At 37.9% G+C, this 19,846-nt stretch overlaps 1 protein-coding gene and 1 long non-coding RNA gene across 5 annotated transcripts in view; one reads left to right on the forward strand and one right to left on the reverse strand.

The window, feature by feature from the left end:
- The window catches only part of PCMTD1 (protein-L-isoaspartate (D-aspartate) O-methyltransferase domain containing 1), a 100,773-nt gene extending 85,691 nt beyond the window's left edge, over positions 1-15,082 (reverse strand). Inside the window, exon 1 of one of the 4 annotated variants that reach the window (XM_077166745.1) lies at positions 14,871-15,082. The gene's annotated coding sequence lies outside the window, so the exon portion shown is untranslated. Of the gene's footprint in view, positions 1-13,533; positions 14,577-14,870 lie in introns of those variants that run through there. The other 3 variants (XM_077166743.1, XM_077166741.1, XM_077166742.1) reach the window with 3 other exon arrangements.
- A 120-nt stretch (positions 15,083-15,202) lies between these two features.
- Positions 15,203-19,846, forward strand: part of LOC143688617 (uncharacterized) — a 46,200-nt gene continuing 41,556 nt past the window's right edge. The window contains exon 1 of the long non-coding RNA XR_013178171.1: positions 15,203-16,216. This is a non-coding gene — a long non-coding RNA (uncharacterized LOC143688617). The remainder of the gene's footprint in view (positions 16,217-19,846) is intronic.

Here is a 19,846-nt window from a genome sequence, read left to right on the forward strand (position 1 = left end):
CCTTAAACCTAAAGCAACAGCACCGAAGAAGGAAATAAATAAATGGGAACTCCTCAAAATTAAACACTTTTGTGCATCAAAGAACTTCATCAAGAAAGTAGAAAGACAGCCTACACAATGGGAATCAATATTTGGAAACGACATATCATATAAAGGTCTAGTATCCAGAATTTATAAAGAGATTGTTCAACTCAACAACAAAAAGACAGCCAACCCAATTACAAAATGGGAAAAAGACTTGAACAGACACCTACCAGAAGAGGAAATACAAATGGCCAAAAGGCACATGAAGAGATGCTCAATGTCCCTGGCCATTAGAGAAATGTAAATCAAAACCACAATGAGATATCATCTCACACCCACCAGAATGGCCATTATCAACAAAACAGAAAATGACAAGTGCTGGAGAGGATGCGGAGAAAGAGGCACACTTATCCACTGTTGGTGGGAATGTCAAATGGTGCAACCACTGTGGAAGGCAGTTTGGCGGTTCCTCAAAAAGCTGAATATATTGAGCCGAGCCGCCCGCCCTCCTTCTCCCCTCTCTCTCCGCCGGCCCGCCGCGCGGCGCCCACGCCCCGCAGCAGCCGAGCCGCCCGCCCTCCTTCTCCCCTCTCCTCCCCCTCCTGCTCCGGCTGCTCTCCAACCACCACGGTGCCCTCTTCCCCCGCCTTCACCGTGCTCCTCCGCCACCAGCCTCGACAGCCTTGCCGCCCTCACCTTTCCTCCTCCAGAACAGCTACTGGTGGAGTGGAGATAATACAGAGCAGTTCCCGGAGCCACGAGGGAGATCAAAGGGACAGCGTACCCCATCCTGGAACGGCTGACTATCTGGGAGAACCAGCTCCGGTGAGATCACCAAGGGGCACGGGCTTTCCTGGGTGGGACGGCAAGCGACCGGAGTCCCTCCCTTCCACCTTTCTGGGCCAGCTGGTAGAATTGGACAGGCGGTCCCCTTAGGCCGCGGCAGCTGGTGCCCCCACCACACGAGGCCCCCCGGAACAACTGAGATAGTTGGGTCGGAAATCCCCAGACTGCGGAGAACAGTGAACCATGTAATAACATGGATGGACCTAGAGAACATTATGCTGAGTGAGTCTAGCCAAAAACTAAAGGACAAATACTGTATGGTCCCACTGATGTGAACCGACATTCGAGAATAAACTTGGAATATGTCATTGGTAACAGAGACCAGCAGGAGTTAGAAACAGGGTAAGATAATGGGTAATTGGAGCTGAAGGGATACAGACTGTGTAACAGGACTAGATACAAAAACTCAAAAATGGACAGCATAATAATACCTAACTGTAAATTAATCATGTTAAAACACTGAATGAAGCTGCATCTGAGCTATAGGTTTTTTTTTGTCTGCCTGTTTGTCTTTTTTTTTTTTTGTACTATTATTATTATTTTTATTTTTTCTCTATATTAACATTCTATATCTTTTTCTGTTGTTTTGCTAGTTCTTCTTCTAAATCGATGCAAATGTACTAAGAAATGATGATCATGCATCTATGTGATGATATTAAGAATTACTGATTGCATATGTAGAATGGAATGATTTCTAAATGTTGGGTTAATTTCTTTTTTTTTCTTTAATTAATTTAAAAAAAAAAAAAGTAATGGCAAAGTCCCCTGAGGGATGGGAAAAAATATATGGAACTATTAAACTTTACAGTTTAGTTTAATATAGTTTAGTTTAGTATAGTTTAAACTATCCAGGAAAACCCCTGATACTGTGTCAAACATCAAGGACTTCCAAGCCAACAGGCCAAGCCCTTGATCTTGAGGCTTGTTCTTCTGAAGCTTATTTATAATAGCAGAGAAGCTTAGTCTACTCAAATACCCCTAAAAAGTGGGAGAAAGATCAAAGGAGATGGTAGAGTTATACCAAGAAGGTAGCGTTTAACAAATGAGTTGATTGCTGAATCATTATGTTAATATTTTTTAGTCTCAGGGTCTTGGAGCAGCTAGTAGTAAAAATCTAAAATTATGGAACTGTAAGCCATATAAAACTGAAATCTGTTGTATTAACTAATCGTTGCAGTGTGCTCTGAATTCTGCTTTTTGTATATATATATTATTTTTCACAAAAAAAGTCCATTGTGACAATGAATGCACAACTATACGATACTATGAACCACTGACTGTATGCTTTGGATAATTACATGGTATGTGAATATATATTAAAAAATTGCATTAAAACAACAACAGCACAAATGCATTACTTCTGTGTCAGAGGTCTGACTCATATTTCACAGAACTCACCAAAGTATCCTTTCTGCATTCCTTTCTGGAGGATCTGGGAGACAATCTGTTTCCTTGCCTTTTCCCAGCATCTCGTGTACAGTTTTCTTTGGCTCAAGGCCCCTTCCTCCATCTTCAAAGTCAGTAATATCAGGCGAAGTTCTTCTCACACTGTCATCTTTCTGATTCTCTCTTTTACCTTCCTCTTCTACTTTTTAGGACCCTTGAGATTACACTGGGCCCACCTAGCTAATCTTCATATCTTAAAACTCAGTTGATCAGTAATCTTAATTTCATCTCAAACCCTAATTCCCCTTTGCTATATAAGGTAACATATTCACAGGTTTCAGGGATTATTAGAACACGGGGCGGGGGGGGGGGGGCAGGGGGGAGGCGGGGTAAGAAGCAGGGACTTCATTTGCCTATCACACTAACCTTACTTTATAGGGATTCAAATACAATACAGGCTAAATATGTATTCCTGCAGCCCAAATCCTTTTTCTACCTCCCCCATGTTTCATCTAGGACACAGTACAAGAATTAAGAGATCACAAGGAGGATAAATGACAACAGAAATGCCTTTATTATTCCTTGACAGAACATGGAATTTATTTTCTCCTACAGATAATATAAAGAATGGTCACATTCTTAAGACAGTCCAAAGTCATCTAACTAAAACAATAATAACTGTATTATAGTCCAAGTGTATAAAAACTTTATGAAGACCCTGAAACACAATTTCAAGTACAAACTGGAAACAATGCAACAAACACAACCATCAATCTTTTGCTTTGGTTATTAAGTCACAAAATCATTTTTTTCTTATAAAACAAAACGTTTAAGGTTACTGATGAACTGAATTTCAAAAAAAAGTTTTCAGCATTTCTATCACCTTATAACACTGAGAGAAATTTTAAATATAAACTTCAAGCTTAACAGAACGCTAGGAACTTGTCCTGCCTACTTCCTGACCTTACCTTTAGGACACAGAAAGGTATCATGCAGATTCATTCTGAATGCTTACAGAAAATCAGTTCTACAAGAGTAAATCCCTGTACCATGACGGTCCACACATTTTCTTGATACCTTCTAGGATACATGTAGCACATTCATAATTGTCAAAACTTTAGTGCAGAATGATTCCAGATTGGCCTCAAAAAGGAGCACTTACTTAAAAAAAGATTCTCCTGAGGGTCAATCCTTTTTGGGTGTCACTAAAAATGAATGGAAAGACACAACAGCCAAAAGAATAAAAAACATTTAGGGGCAGGACTTGATTTTAGTAATGTTTTCACACTATAGAAGGCCCCAGTGGATTTGAAAGGAAGCAAGCAGATACTAAACCTAGAAACAAGTTTTTACAAATAAGCTCTGGGGTAATGAGAAGAATGCCCAGCATTTATAAATTTGTTTATGAAGGTTTAAACTCATGGTCTTTATTATACCTCAGTAAAATTGATCAACCTCAGTTTTAAGAATCAAATGAAATAACATACAAATTTAAGTTTAGTGAATTGATTTTTATCCAGCATCAGTGACAGTAAAAAGAATTAATGCTACACATAAGTGAACGATAGTTCTAATTTTCAAAGATTAAAAATATATAAATGGTAATCACTCTACAGTCTTAGAGAATACCTATCACAGCTCAACCATTTCTTCGCGGCTCAGCCAATAAGAACATCATTAGTGGTAATAATATTGCCAAGAAAGTACCAATGGAGTACAATAATCTCTCATTTCTTTGAGAGTAAACAGATGATTCAAACCTTGTGCTTTATTTTACAGCCAACTACATAGGGCCTAATGCCTGTCCTGACGGTGTATCAGTCACTATCCTTGCTATTCCTAGGCCTTTATTTTTCCATCTTGGCTCAATGCCTATAATCTTGATGGTGAAGTTGGTCCAAGTTGGACCTCTAATTAAAAAGAAACTGTTGCTGTGTTAGATCCCTCACTCCCTGACTATTGGTTCATATCATAATCTATGAAAACTAGAATATGGTTCCCCAAATAATATCACCTTTGCTACTAATTAGTGCAATATCATTAACTGAGCACTTACTACATATAAAGCTCTGAGCTGTTTTAAGTACATTAACTCATTTGAGCTTAATAAAACTCCCTATGAGAGCATTACATTCCAGACTAGAAAAAAAAACAAGAAAAGCAGTTGATTAATTTGTTTACACTTAGACAGCTACAAGGAAACCGAACTGGGATTGAGATCTAGGTCAATCTCCCACCAAACCCTGTGTCCTTAAACACTGAAGATGAGTGACTCTCATGTCATCACTTCACAGCAAGAAAGCACATTCAGAAAAAAGGAAGTAACTTTGAGTCTCAATTTATGCATCTATAAAATGGAAATATAACATAAGGTTGTCTGGCTACTGTGAAGATTAAATAAATGGAAAGTTATATTAAAATGTTAAAATGTTAAACCATCAAAAATATCAGTTTTATGTATTACACAATTCCAGGAAGCACCATTCATATAGAAAAGTGTTGCATTTTCCTGGAACACTATAGAAAATGCCATTTATATTGTATTTATGGGAATGATGAACTACAGATCTCTACACAGCTGTATATAGGAATAGGTATACATAACTCATTTATTAGTGTGGATTACATTCGTTTTATTAAGTGCTACCTAGGTACACTAAAATGAAATCAGTGATATAACAGTGATAAAAATAGTGATAACTGAATAGGAAAAAGACATATAAGACTTATATAAGACTTGTTTTTATCATAAACAATGAGGTGGTGCAACTTCTGTAAGTCCACGGTCACTTTCTTACCTTTCCTATAGAATCAAATCAATTTCATAAACAGTTACAGTAAACAAATATTTATAAAAATTACTATAGAAAAGACTAGAGCTTTCAATCTCTAAGTAATTTTTGTGGTTCATAAAAGAATAAAAGTTCAAATATTCTATTAGCAGGAAAAAAGACAAACCCACTAAAATGGTTTAGAAGTATATAAAGTACTTTTTTCAGGATGGGATTTACAATATATGTTAAATCACTATATACCACTGCTAGGCTTTGCCTTGAAATTAACGTTGCAATGACCACCTTCATTAGTTCCAAAATATGCTGTTACAAGTATCAAGACTGACCAGAAACTAAAATATCCACTTTAGTCATTAGGAGACTACAACGAAAACATGAGAACTAAGAGTGCCAGGACTTACAAGACTCACAGGAATAAAATAAGCCATCCTCCTATATATTATAAAACAAATACTCTTCTGTAATTGTTTTTTGAGCTACAGCATTTCTAACTATTTCTTTCTAAAAAATTTAAGGTCTAAGATTTTTAAGATGGGCTACAAAGATACAATGATATATAATCAGAACAAAAGCACTCAAACATTATTCAGTAGTGGTTATAGATGTGCACTGACTGATCTATCCACCAGTTCACCCACGGCTGCTCATAACCAACAGGTAAATCTCCAAGTACTATGGCTGTATGTCTGCAAAAATCATGTGACATGTAAAGTTGAGGCTGAATCATAACCTTGTTTACTAAAGCACCACTCCCTAGTAGACAAGCATTCAGGTCAAAGAAAACTCAAGCACTCACATATTCCATGCTTTCAACACCAAGTCTATTTGCCTTAAATGGCAGGAGGATTTATAAAGCAGAACTTTTCTAGCTGGTATTCTCATTAAAACAGAGGTCTCTCAATTAATTAAACGGCATACCATCCCTGGTGATAACATTCTTGATCATTTGTACCTTCTTTCACTTATCCATATTGCCTAGTCTTTCCACAATGAAGTACTACTGTGATTATATGAAAAAGGCAAAAAAAAAAAAAAAAAAAGTCTTTTCACTCATTATGTCCACAATATGCCTAATAATGTTTACTTAATTCATCAAAAGAGAATCACAAGTACCAAGTACACGGCAATGAGTTAAATGCAAATGAACCACCACTGTTCAAAAAAACCCAAAACATATAGATCTAGGCTACAAACAACAGTACCATCATAAAAAGAAATGACATACCTAGCAAATACCTAAAAACTAACCTTGGGATGTTCATCACACATACACAAAAACCTTCAAATCTCTTACATAGGATAAGATGACTAGAAAGTGACAGAAGAGATAATATATCACTATTCAGTAAATCATATATTACTACTTAAAAAAAAAAGTATATCTTGGGAAGAAAATTATTTATTATGCATAACCTGATAAACCATCCACAGAAACCAAGTTGCTTTTACAGTTTACATAATACTTTGTATTTATAGCGCCCTTGGTCTGAAATAATCAAAGAACATTCAATATTTACCTGAAAGGATCATACCAAACTGTTAAAAAACATTGCACAAGTAATTCTCATGGAGGGGGAAGGTCTGCTGAGGAATAGGACTTTATTTCAGTAGTTCAAATTTTGTGTTTGAATGTGTCATAACTTTACAATAAAAAAATAATGATCACATAAAGTATACTGCATTGTAGGCCATGACATTTCCCCCTATGTGATAAACAGGGATTTCGATTTATCCCTGAACAGGTTTCCTATAGTAAATATACAACATAGGCTACAGCCTACAAGACCGGTTTCCATCATTTATAAGCATTCAACTTCCAAATACACACTGTGCGGTCCCTTGCTCAAAGAAGACAACTGGTCATTGAAACAGCTTCCCCACTCTTCTATTTGATCCCTTCAGAATGTAGCTTCTACCCTTCCCCCTCCCAACAAAATCTTTACTTCTATACTACAGGCATTATCATAAAAGTTATTACTGAATAAAAAGAAAAACATGTTCCTAGTTTTCTGATCTAGGACTCCAAAAGATTTCCCTGTAGAAGAATTAAAAAATTGAAATAAACTAACGTAAACATAAAAGGCGATTCTCCTTTTAGCAACCAATTACATATTTTTCATCTTTCTCATTTCCAATTCAATTGTCAATAATGGATTCCAACATGTGTCTGCATGATTCCACCACTCTCTGTATTCACTTATCCATTAATTGTCAGGTCTGAAAAGGGACCCATGTCACTCCCACCAAGAAACATCCCTTCTAGCTTTCAAACTTTACTCTTCCCCCCTATGGGGGGAGCACAACTACTTTCCATTTCTCTCCCTCCAAAGAGTTGCCTCAAAGCTTATAAGACTAAAACACTGGAAGCAACCCATATGCCCATCAGTAGAGAATATGGTTAAATAAAGTATAGTTTATACATACAATGTATAGCTGTTGCTATACATAGCAGCTACTTAAGGCTGCATAAATTTTTTTTAAAAGAATGACAAAGTTCTTTACTAATATGGAATGATATTAAAGATATATTGTGAAATGAAAAATAAATGTGAAAAAATTTTGCAGGGCACCTCTTTACATAAATGTGAAGAAAAAATAATATTCAAATTTACTTCTATACGCAAAAAATATTAGTTTCTTGTATATCATTCCAGAGATAAGGGTGACTACGTCCCACAAGGCTGAGAAGGAGATATTTTCACTTGATATACTTTTTCTACCACTTAAAATTTGAACCATTTGAATATATTACTGTTCTAGTTTGCCAGCTGCCAGAATGCAATATACCAGAAAAAGAATGGCTTTTAAAAGGGGAATTTAATATGCTACTAGTTTACAGTTCTAAGGCTGAGGAAATGTCCCAATTAAAACAAGTCTATAGAAATGTCCAATCTAAGGCATCCAGGGAAAGATACCTTGGTTCAAGAAGGCCAAAGAAGTTCAGGGTTTCTCTCTCAAGTGGAAGGGCACATGGTGAACACAGTCACAGTTTCTCTCTCATCTGGAAAGGCACATGGTGAACACAGTCAGGGCTCCTCTCTCATCTGGAAGGGCACATGGCGAACATGGCGTCATCTACTAGCTTTCTCTCTTGGCTTCCCGTTTCAAGAAGCTCCCCAGGAGGCATTTTCCTTCTTCATCTCCAAAGGTTGCTGGCTCATGGACTCTCTGCTTCATGGCGCCACAGCAGTCTCTGCTCTCTCCAAATCGCTTTCATTTTCCAAAATGTTTCCTCTTTTAAAGGACTCCAGAAACTTATCAAGACTCACCCAAATGGGTGGAGACATGTTGTTCACCTAATCCAGCTTAACAACCACTCTTTATTAAATCACATCTCCAGAGAGATGATCTTATTATAGTTTCAAACATACAGTATTGAATAGGGATTATTCTGCCTTTATGAAATGGGGTTTAGATTAAAACATGGCTTTTCTAGGGGACATACACCCTTTCAAACCAGCACACAATTACCTATATTTAAAATCAAAGAATTGTTTCAATCTTGCTTACTACTCAGGTCTTCAAACAAGTATTTGTGATTAACATTGTATAAAGTTGAAGGAAGCTAGAATGAAAAATTGGTTAGTTTGAGAATGTTTCACTTCTTTATAATCATGCAAGTAGCATTTCAAAAAGAAACCCCAAATGTCTCCCCTACAACCATTCCCATAAAGATATTCTACATTAAGTCTTAACAGCAAGAACTTTAATTTTATTTAATAATGCAAGAATTAATTACTAATTAAACTAGTAAGCTGCAACATAGCATAGGATGCAGAGGCAGATGTAAGAGAAATATAACTTGATTGAAATTTCACATAGATGCTTTAGGAATCTAAGAGTTATGTATATTTTATGTGAGTGCATCTCAGCTGATCATATGAAGTTTTCCTACTATCACCAAAAAGAATAAAGCAATGTTGCACTATAGACATAGCTTTATCCCACCTTTCATATCCATATAAATACAGAAGAAACTATGAGGTCAGAGAGCTTTGAGAATAGGCAGTTCATCAAAAACTTGTCCAATGCAACATGAAAACATCCAATAATGCAGATGTGCAAACAGAAAAACAGAATTGAATTTTTTTTAAATAAACACCTTACAATTACCTAATAATAAATCTGAAAATAAAGAACTCATGATAGCCTATGACAAGAAAATCCGGTTCTCTTACATAGACACAATTAAAATACTTAAAAAAGCTATTTTTCTTGTGTGTATATATGTGTGAGTATGTTATCTACCAGTAAAAATCAAATACCAATTACATGCCAATTTATCAGTTTACCAGTGACCATTTTCATATTCATTTGCACAGATTTCCTGAACATCCATTGGGGATACAAGGAACAATAAGAGCATAGTTTTTGCTTTGAAGCATCTCATAATCCAATTATAACTGTTACAAGTACTCAAAACAAATTCAGAGTAGGAAGAATCATCAAGAGGTTAAACAGTTGTATTTCTATACAAAGGAAGAAGGGACTCTTTGGAAATGTGGGGTATGAGCTAGTCGTTAAAATAGAAGACTTCTAAAGGCAGAGACAGGAAAAGAGAGAAAATTCCAAATATGAAAATGCTATGAGAAACAAAAAAAGTAGTGAAATAAGTTCCAGGAAGAAACTAAATTTAAGTTCGACTACAACAAGAAATACAGGAAATAAAAAAGGGGCACTAGGGCTGAATAATGCAGAGTGTTGAGAGGCAATGCTCCCTCAGGGGAAGCATGGTGGTCAAGAACACAGTCAGGTGAGTGACCTGCTTGGGATTCATATGCACCTGTTCTACCTACCAGCAATTCTGTCAGACTTGCAAAGTCTCAATTTCCTCATCTGTAAAGTGGGTTAACAAAATCTACAACCCAAGACTATTATAAGGATCAAATCAGAGCAAACCATTCTGCACAGTGGCTCACATAAGAACTATTCAGTAAATGTTTTTTGTTTTGCTTGTTTCTGTCATCAGGCAAGGAAAACAACATGATCAGGGCTTTATTTAGGACAATGAATTTGGTAGCAGTTTGCATCCTGAATGGTAAGACATAAAAACTAGAGCTATATCTTGCTAATAACCACTGAGGCAAAATATTTAAAATGCACGGTTGCTAGAAGAATGGAAAGGAAGCAGGAAAATCAGAAAGCACAATGCAGATAAAATGACAAAAATTATTTCTGAAGAAGAGTAAAGAATCAAAGGTGACTTTTTTATTTTGAACCTAGATGACTAAGAGAATGTTATGATCATTAATATAAACAGTGAAATAACGGAACAAACATCAAGTTTGCAAAGGAAAGGGAGTTGATTTCTGAATATATTGATTCACAATAACAATATGACAACCAGGTAAAGAGTTTATCAAGGAGAAAAGAAAAGGTGAGTCTGAAGCATAAGAAAGAAAGCGAGGTTGGTGATGTAGAATTGGGAAATTAAGCAGAGGGAGAATGAACAGCTGAAACCATAGGATTACATGGATCAGCAAAGGAAAGAATAAAGTACTGAAGAGGGAGATGAGAACTAATCCCAAAGTAACACCAGTATTTAAAAGGTGAGATGAGAAAATGAGCAAAAGCAGTGAAAAGAAAGAACTGGAGGTCTTCTTCCACAGAGAAGAAGAAAGGATTTTATAATACTTCATATTCCACAGTTCTTCAGATGCTCATTATAACTCTAGATTATAATCTGAATTGATTTACGAAAATGTGATTATTATAGAAGGTTTATAAGAGCCTGCAAGTTATGGAAAAGTGTTAATTATTCCAACTCAACTCTCAGCAGGACACAGCTAAGAGGTAATAATTAAAATTAGGTATTTTCTGAGTATCTCAAAGCTCAAAAAGTATAATAGCTTTTTTAAGTTCTCATCTTCCCAGACATCCATCTACATATTTGACTCTCCTGTTCACGCACTCTTTCAGAAAACCCTCTTCCTTTATCTACCTTAACAGCTAATTCTCAGCTTTTCCCCTCTTTTGTGCCTTCCTTTACCTTAATTAGCTACTCCTGCTTCCCGCACTCTTAAAAAAGGGAAATAAAGGAGATCTTTGCTTGTCTGCAACTCTCTCCCTCTCCATTCCCTAACCGAGCAAAGTCATCTATTCCCTTTCATTTACCTCCTTTATATATAATATTTATGAAACCGGGAATAGATCAGAGATCGTTTCCCCCAGTAGACCATAATTCTGATGGTAAAGACTGAGTTGTGCGATGGCAGCAGTAGTGGCACGGGTCCTCACTGAATACATTGTCTAATGCTACCTCCCTTTGTTTTACAGATGAGGAAACTGAAGGTCAATGGCTAGTGGCAGGTTCTGTCCACAACACCTCCTTTTTCCTATGGTCAACAACTAAGCAATTATCAACCCAAAGTAAGTATATTCAAATTAATACAGCTTAGATCTCACCTTGATCATAAAATCTTCACAAAGTGTTTACTCAGCAAGTATATGCTAATGCCCACTTGCTGCCAAAGATTTTCCTACTTCATGAAAAGATGAACAGGGTCTCCTCAATAAACTTACAGTCTAGTAAGAAGACAAACATGAGAAGTTGCAACACCACAGTATACTGACTAGAAGGTACAACCAGTAGTAAGAGGAGTAGCCGGGAAGGGCTACAGAGAAGGAAGATGACTTGAGCTGAGGCCTGAACATGAGTTTTCCATCCATCAGGAGAGCAACACAGGCAGAGGAAACAGGACTATCAGAGAACATGTCCTTTATGCAATTTCACATTGGTTATTCTATACAAATGTGCTTTAAAATCCCAACTAGACCTTAAACTCAAGAATTCATTTTTTAAATCATTCACAGGACTTAAACAGCTGATTTATTTCTGGTTACTTGTGAATATATGTCCACAAAAGGGTTTTCCAGTTAAATTGGAAAATAAGCTTTCTATTTCTTCCTATTAGCAATAAGATCTCTCATTTTTAAGAATGTGCGCACACACACACACACACACACACACACACACACAGAGCATTTGATTCCCCTCCCCCCCACACCTCCTTCCCCCAAAAGCTGAAGGCCAATATATCATAATTCATTCTAACGAGATCTTTCTGGCACCAAAAATTGCTATATTCCACAACTATAAAAACCCATTCACACCCAGTGTAAGTGATCCCAGAGAAAATCAACAGTAGATATACCACTTAGATTATGAATCCAGTTAGATTATGAATCCAGTTACCATACTTAATTGCCAAGAATAAAAACTCAAATATTTTCCTATATGTCGGTTTATTCTTAAATACAAACTACTGATCATACTTCATGAACTTCATTATTTGCCATATTTCTTTAAACTACACAGTTGTCACATCTGCTGGGAAACTAAAACAGACAAATATACCATAATATTATGACACATAGTCTATTAAGTTGTCTGTCATAGTGCATTTTTAAGGGACTATAAAATACCAAAAGTGAAATAAGCAAATTTTAATCTTTTTAGACTCGTTAAGGCTCTCTTTGTATTCTTTTTAGCATATTAGTTTAAAAAGCACTCAATTGGGTTCATAAAAATAACGTTAATGAAATGAGATCCATCCAACTTTGTAAGGAATAAGCACCTGTGAGAGTTACAATTTATTATGATCTAAATTACCAAAGTACTGAGAGAGTGATTAATACAATCCCTCATCTTCTTAACAGCATCAGAGCAAGGAGTTCAATATTTTAATGTACTACCTACCAGAAACCTCATCTAAAATGATCCCATTATAATTTCACTACTTATCCTTCAGACAATTTTTCAAACCACACGATTATATTCATATCTCCATTTTTGAGAAACATCTCAAAGAGGAGGAGAAAACTCTAAAAGTCAATTGTGTAAAGCAGTGTTCACTAATGGGAGGTAACATGACAGAGTAGGAAACACAGTTTCTTGGATTAAGTATCCTGAGTCTAACTGCAAGGGCGACCACTAAAGAGCCAATGGAATCTTAAGCAATTCAGTTACTTTTCAGAGTCTCTGTTTATTAATCTACAGTATAGGGAGAATTACATCGTTGTGAGAAATACATAAGAGAGAGCTTATTACTACAACAAGAATAACTAAAATGCCATGGATATTTCTGGCTTGTTTTAAACACCATTCCCCAAATAATAAAATGCCACAAAACTTAGGCTAAGATTTCAGGCTACACATGTTTAAAAACCAGACTGTTCTTTATGATTCTATTACTCAGTTCTATGCTTTCCCTAAAGACTAGCATCAAGATGAAAACATAGTACATTTTTAATAAATCCAAGTGGGTGATTAAATCTGCAAAGCCTCCAGCTCTTTCACACAGAAAAACACACAATGTAATTAGGGATTTACTAGCCTTTTTATTTAATAGTAAGCAGTCTAATATCATCCTTCTACTGCAGCTTACTCCCCATGGTTTACTTATCAAAATATTTAATCCCTGGCTGCTTTTTTGTTGTTGTCTGAAATACAAACTAATGGGCCTTTGGCCTCCTGCCTTACCTCCTCTTCACATGTCAGCCAGTTCATGTTTCTTTTTCAACCGACCCTAAGGAATTTAAATTTACTTTGAAAAGGCAAGCAAAAAAAAAACTATTTTGGTAGCCTGCTTTATGAAGTCACACAAGCCTCACATAAACTACTACTAAGCTCTCTGTAAACATGTTACTCAACTTACTTAATATGAAGGGATTCACCTCAGGCTTTCCACATTCTGAAAGCTTTACCACACCAAGTATTGGTTTGTAGCTCTTTTTTTAAAAGCTACTGATTATTGAAAAACTGGAGACAGCGTTCAGCAACAAAGAATTAAACACATAGATAACTAGCCTTTAAAAAGAATGAGGTGTGTAATGAAATGGAGGCAGATCCCTTATGTATTGTTTGCTAATAAAACGATATGGTATATATGACCTCAATTTTGTTTTTAAAACAATCATCGAATGCACAGAGCAATATCTGAATGGCTACACACCGCTTCTGAAGACTGGTTACTCTGGGTAGTAAGAAGGGGAAATGTGTGGAGAGAAGAGGAGAAGATACCTTTATCGTTTGACTTCTTAATTTTTTTTTAAAGAGCCCGCAGTACTTCAGTAATTTTAAAATAACAACCGGAGAAAAATAATTATTGCTAAAAGCATACTTTCTCCTACGTACACCATTCCTTTTGATTTGTAATTTTAAAAACAGGTGCTATTACTCCATTTTAAAAAAGGGTCACACAAAACACAGTAATAAAAGTTAAAAAAAAAAAAAAGTTGAATTTGTAAAATTACTCCTTCTGGCTCACAACTCAAGTCCTCCCTGCGGGAGTTTTGGAAGTACCTAAGTACCAGGACCCGCACCGCACTGACCACAAACAGCAGCAGGCACTCAAACAAAAAGAAAGTAAAGGTTAGCGCCCTTCTCTAACCTCTTAAATCTCTTCCAGTCCCAGCCCCCAAGGCTTCCCAGAGCCTACGTAGGTTTGAGTCTCTTCCTTTAAAATCAAAACAAGAGAAAGTCGCCGGGTGGATGTGAAAAGGTCCTAAGGGGCCGGCGCGCGACTGTCGAGGTAGCATCCGGCAGTCAGTGGTCCCCGAGCCCCGGGTCCGAGCCTCAGGCTGGGTCCGAGCCTCAGGCTGGGCCCGAGGACGCGGCGCCGGCGCCCAAGCTCTCGCCCGACCCCCTCAGCCCCCGACCGTCGGCCCTTCAGTCCCCCTCGGCTCCCGATCCTCGGTCAGTCCCTAGGCTCCCCTCAATACCCGACCCTCAGTCCTCCGGTCCTCGCAGGCGCCCCCGGCCCCGGGCGGCACCCCGGCCGCCCCGACCAGCAAGACCCGGGTCCGCGGAATGGTTACCTGCGGCGGTCGGCGGGGCGGTCGGTCAGGCCAGCCGAGCTGCACGCAAGTCCAAGCGCTGGGGCTCCGCGGGCTAGGCGGCAGCCGGCAGCCCACCTCCGAGACAACACTGCCTCGCCGCCGGGGGAGGGGCGGGCCCGAGCCGCGGGGAAAACCCGACCGTCGCGGCCTAAGGGCCGTCGGGGAGCTGGGCATGCGCAGACCACAGCGGGCACGAGGGCCGCTAGGCTGAGGACGCCCAAAACAGAATGGCCTGGGCACGCCCCCTTCGGGCTCGCCCCGCCCCCCAGCCCAAACAACGCGAGGCCTGACGACGACCGGGACAGGGCAGCCGTGGGAGGAGATCCCGCGAGAGCAGAGCGTCAGCTTACTCGCTCTCTTTCCCGGTGTCTGGGTGCGCGTGAGCCGAGCTGGTGCGAGGGGGTTGGTGCTGGGAGGCTGCCTGTGAAGGGTCCCGCCCTGAGGAGATCTGCGGTATAGGAGTCATGCCGAGTGGCGTGGGGTCCGCGTCGCGCTCGGGTAGAGGGTCACGTGGTGTTCTGTATCCTCAAGGGCGGCTTCTCTGGTTTGGTGGCGACCCTGGCAGGGTAACGACAGAAACTTGTGTGGAGGTTGCTCGCTGATTTATCGGAATAGCCAAGGATTTTGCTTCAAATTGCGCCGTTTTAAGGCGTCCCCTTAGAGTCAGACGCCTCCTCAGGCCTTGCACTTTCAGGAGCCTTTGGGACCATCTCGGGAACGCGCTGGTTTTCTTCACCGCTTGGATTTGTACTTCCTGCAAGAAACTGAAGACTCAGTATAGGTGAAGACGTTGTGCCAAGCAAGTTTCTGTTGGCCGGCAGGAAAGGATTTTGAGGAAAAGGCATGGGGATTTGAGAAGAGGACAGGGAACGTAGGGTCAGGCGATCTGGGAAACTGCTCCCTCTGATGAATCAATTCAGTAAACACGCTGTTCACACTTTGAAGAGTCGTAGCGAACTGCATGTTCTCAGTGAGTTTTAGTACGCAGAGCAGGCGTTATGTTTTTCCTAGATTCTGTAATTTACGTGCCACGGATCCTGCTTTCCTGCTAACTCGTCATATTTCACTGTGTGATCCCCGCCAACCACTGGAAGGGTTGAGCACAATTCTTTGGCATTGCTTAAGCTCTATTTGGTTTTGATTTTAAAGTTTGTGGACCGTGATTGTGGGCTACTCTATAGTTGGGTGCAAAAGTATATAACGTATTCAGGCGAGAAGAACAGGCAAAGTCGAAGCTGAAATCACGAAATAACTTGCAAACAAGAACAAAATTGCTAAGAGTACCTGCCCTTCAAGTCAGTAACTTCACTTTATTTGGCTTTAAGGTATGAATTCATATCCAGTGGATCTGTGTAGACTGTCTGTACTTTATAGAATCTCTGAATGCCCTCGAGTACAGCGGTGGGTCACGAATTCGTTAAGTCTGTCAGCTGCTGCTTTAGCTCTCTGCCGGGTCTGAAGGCACGCCCAACTGTGGGGGCATCATGTGACAACCGAACAGGATTAGCTTTCTGCAGTCCCAAGCAGAAATTTTAGCACGTGAAAATATCTATTTTACCACAAGCAATATGAGTAGAAATCATTGACTACCTTAGGAAAATAATTGAGATCATTAAATAACTATTACATCTTTTTTTCTCTCTCTCTCCTTGATTTCTTTACCTATGTTCTTTGCTTTTTTCTTTCTGCTATTGGAAGTTTTCAGAGTTCTACCTTTTTTCTCCCTGTACTTCCTCTACTGCATTGAAGTTGAACACAAGTTTTTAATATAACTATTAGTAAATACTTTGTTAATAGGTAGGACTGAGTGCTATTCTTGTGGTAAGTAAACAACAAATAAGCCATCAGTTCTCTTCCTGAGAATCAGGCTTTATGGTGCCACCCCATCTACACGTTCAGATCATTTCTGATGATGTCCCCAGTTAACACTTTTTGTTTACAATTTTTCTCTTGTGTGTCCCTCTTCTGTACTAGTGTGTAATGGATGAAGGCTGGACGTATGCCTGCTGTGTTGCTTTACAGGGCCTAATACAATGTCTGCTACAACATTAGTACTTGGCATTTATTGAATGGATACATATTGAAACTATTCTGTCAACTATTATTATTTAGAGATTTATTTAGACATTTATTAATTTACATAGCCCACAGACAGTTTATTTCTAGAGTTCTTGGTCCACTGTTGCAGGCAAGTCTGGCTCTGGCAACAGCGGTAACGTTTGCTATAATGATTCATCATACCAGTTTGCTTTGGTTTTATTATTAAGCAGAAAATTCCCTAAGTGTGGTGACATTACTCATTGACGCTTTAGTTCAGCTGTAATACATAAAGGTATTCAATCAGTGCTTATTAAGCTGGTTTGAATTCAACATACAAACTACTCTCACCACCCTAGGAGTTCACATTTCTCATAGGTGTGGCAGTTAGATGGTCTCATGTTTTCCTCAGTCTCAGAACTGGAGATCTACACTTGTTACCCAGACTAGCCTTCAGTTACTTAGTTATTTGCCTACACCTGTGTTGCCTTATAGGCCATGGTTATGGTTATAGAGCCCAGTCTGGTCTAAAACCTCAAAGGATTTCCTCCTGTCTCTCTTTTGAACTGCAATGTCTAGGGAAAACCCAGCTAAAATCCTACTAAATATGGAACTGATATTCTGCAATTTTTTTTCCCACATACTATTTTCAGTACCATTGCAAGTCTACCACCCTGACCCTCAAAAAACAATAATAAAATCAGAAAGTTCCTCTCTAAAAGAGAATTAATTTCACTATACTTATTTTTTTTTCCTGCTTGAAAGGCAAAAATATCAATATTTCCTTATTGATTTTAAAAAACAAATTTAATTGGTTGGGAAGATGGTAGTGTTTTTAGAGTAGAACTAGAGTTTGAAAATGAAGGAGAAAGCTTAAGATCAGAAAAATGGTAACCTGTATAATTTATATATATAAATTGAGATAGTGAGGAAATTGAAAGCCATCTTAATAGAGACAAGAGGGGATCTTATGGCTTTTACTGACAACCTTCATCTATAGCCATTAGCACTTTTTTTCATTACAAGATAACTCCTTGGTATTGTTTTCCACTGTTGTCATGTGTTATTATTTAATATATTGAGAAACACTATAGACAAAATTCAATTATCAGCTCTATGCAGCCTAAGACTTGCTGTCCTCTAGAAAAAAAGCTAAAAAGACATCATTGAAACCAGTGGTTCCTAAAGAGTAATCCAGGATCAGTGGAATCAAATCACTAGAGGACTTACTAGTAATGCAAATTTGTAGGGCCCCTACTCCGTTTAACAAGCTCTCTAGGTGATTCTAATGTAAAGTTTGAGAACCATTGGTTCAAACCACGAAACATACTTTTTAGTACATTATTTTTGTCTATAATACACAAGTTCACATATAAATTTGGTAGAAAACAGGCTTCTTTTAGTGAAAAATAAAACAATATCCCATCCCTAGTATTCCCAATGTCAGTTATACCATCTCTTGTCTAAGGACATTGTGCTTATTCTTCAAGGACCTGCTCCACTATTTCTTCCTCTGTGAAGCCTCTCTCACTCCTTTAAGCCACAGCATGTTGTTATTTTGTTGCTATTTTGTTTACAAAGATGCTATTTGTGTTTGTGGATGGGGCAGAAAAGACTACACAAGCAATCCATTTCACATTGGAAATTTGCCCTACATTTTGCATCACTGCTGCTTTTAGTGGACCTTAACCTTTAGTTGCTACTATTTGAGTTTGTTGTTGGATTTTTTTTTTTTGGCCCTCTGAAATTGCCCAACTAGAAATCCAAGTTAATCAGCAGCTCCAGTAGCATAGTTCTTCTATACTATCTGAAACTTCCAAATACTTTTAAAAACTATGGCAAATTTTATGCAAAGTTACTTTAGAATAAAAATCTTTAAAAAAAAAACCTGGAACCTGAAAGGATTCAGCTCTTCTGAAACAAGCAATTTATACACTCACCTGTTTCCTACCATCTCCCACCAAGAAAAGTATTCCCTGACAACAACAGCATAAAAGTTTAATTTTTAAAATGTTGTTTATAACTTTTCAAATTCAATAATCATTCAAATCTATATAGTTAAGGGATTGCATATGCAACTGAAAATAAAATTATGCTTTCCCAAAGTCATTTGACCCCATTTTGCTGTGAGTACTTCAGAAATTCCTGTCCTATTTAATATTAAAAAATGAACCCTATTTGTGTAGACTACATCCAATTAGATATAATTTCAAATTTAGTCTCAAATAAGTTTAAGCCATTATGTATACATATATATACATATATGTGTTTTATTGTTGTGGTACCTGCAGGTTTATGTATCGTATTTATTTCACCTGACAATGTATTAAAGTATCAATGACATTTAAAAGACTGGCTGTTGTTTTAGGTCTCATACCTGGTAATGGATCTTAGCTACTACTGATTCTACATCACTTCTTTCTCTCTTCAGCTGGCTGAAGAGTTTTTAAAAGTCACCATGCTCAAAGAAAATATACAGATAGCCCTTTTGTCACCTAAATTAAGACCTCATAAGGCTTACTGGTTGCATTTATATTAATGTAATGTTAATTAGCCAAATGTTATTGTAAGTGATGGGTAATATCCATTCTATTAAAAAGTAAATTGATATGTCATAGGATTTGGTGGATTAAATAAAAGGGAGAAGGAAATTATATTTATGAAATAATGTGAGAGATTCTATCAGAAGTCTAAGAAGTTTGTGAAAAAGATATTGGTATATAAACTTGAAGATATGTAGTAACTTTAATTGCTTCATCCTAAACAACTGTAAAATCATATAATGAGTATAATCTATTAGGAACCCTTAAAACTCTATGTGGTTATCTTTGCTTACTTTTTCTCTTGCCCTGAACCTGCTTTCTCTCCACATATCAGATTTTGCCTCCTTTTAAAATAGATTGAAAGTACAAGGTAAA

This window comes from Tamandua tetradactyla, chromosome 6 (genome assembly GCF_023851605.1).
Source record: "Tamandua tetradactyla isolate mTamTet1 chromosome 6, mTamTet1.pri, whole genome shotgun sequence".
NCBI lineage: Eukaryota > Metazoa > Chordata > Mammalia > Pilosa > Myrmecophagidae > Tamandua > Tamandua tetradactyla.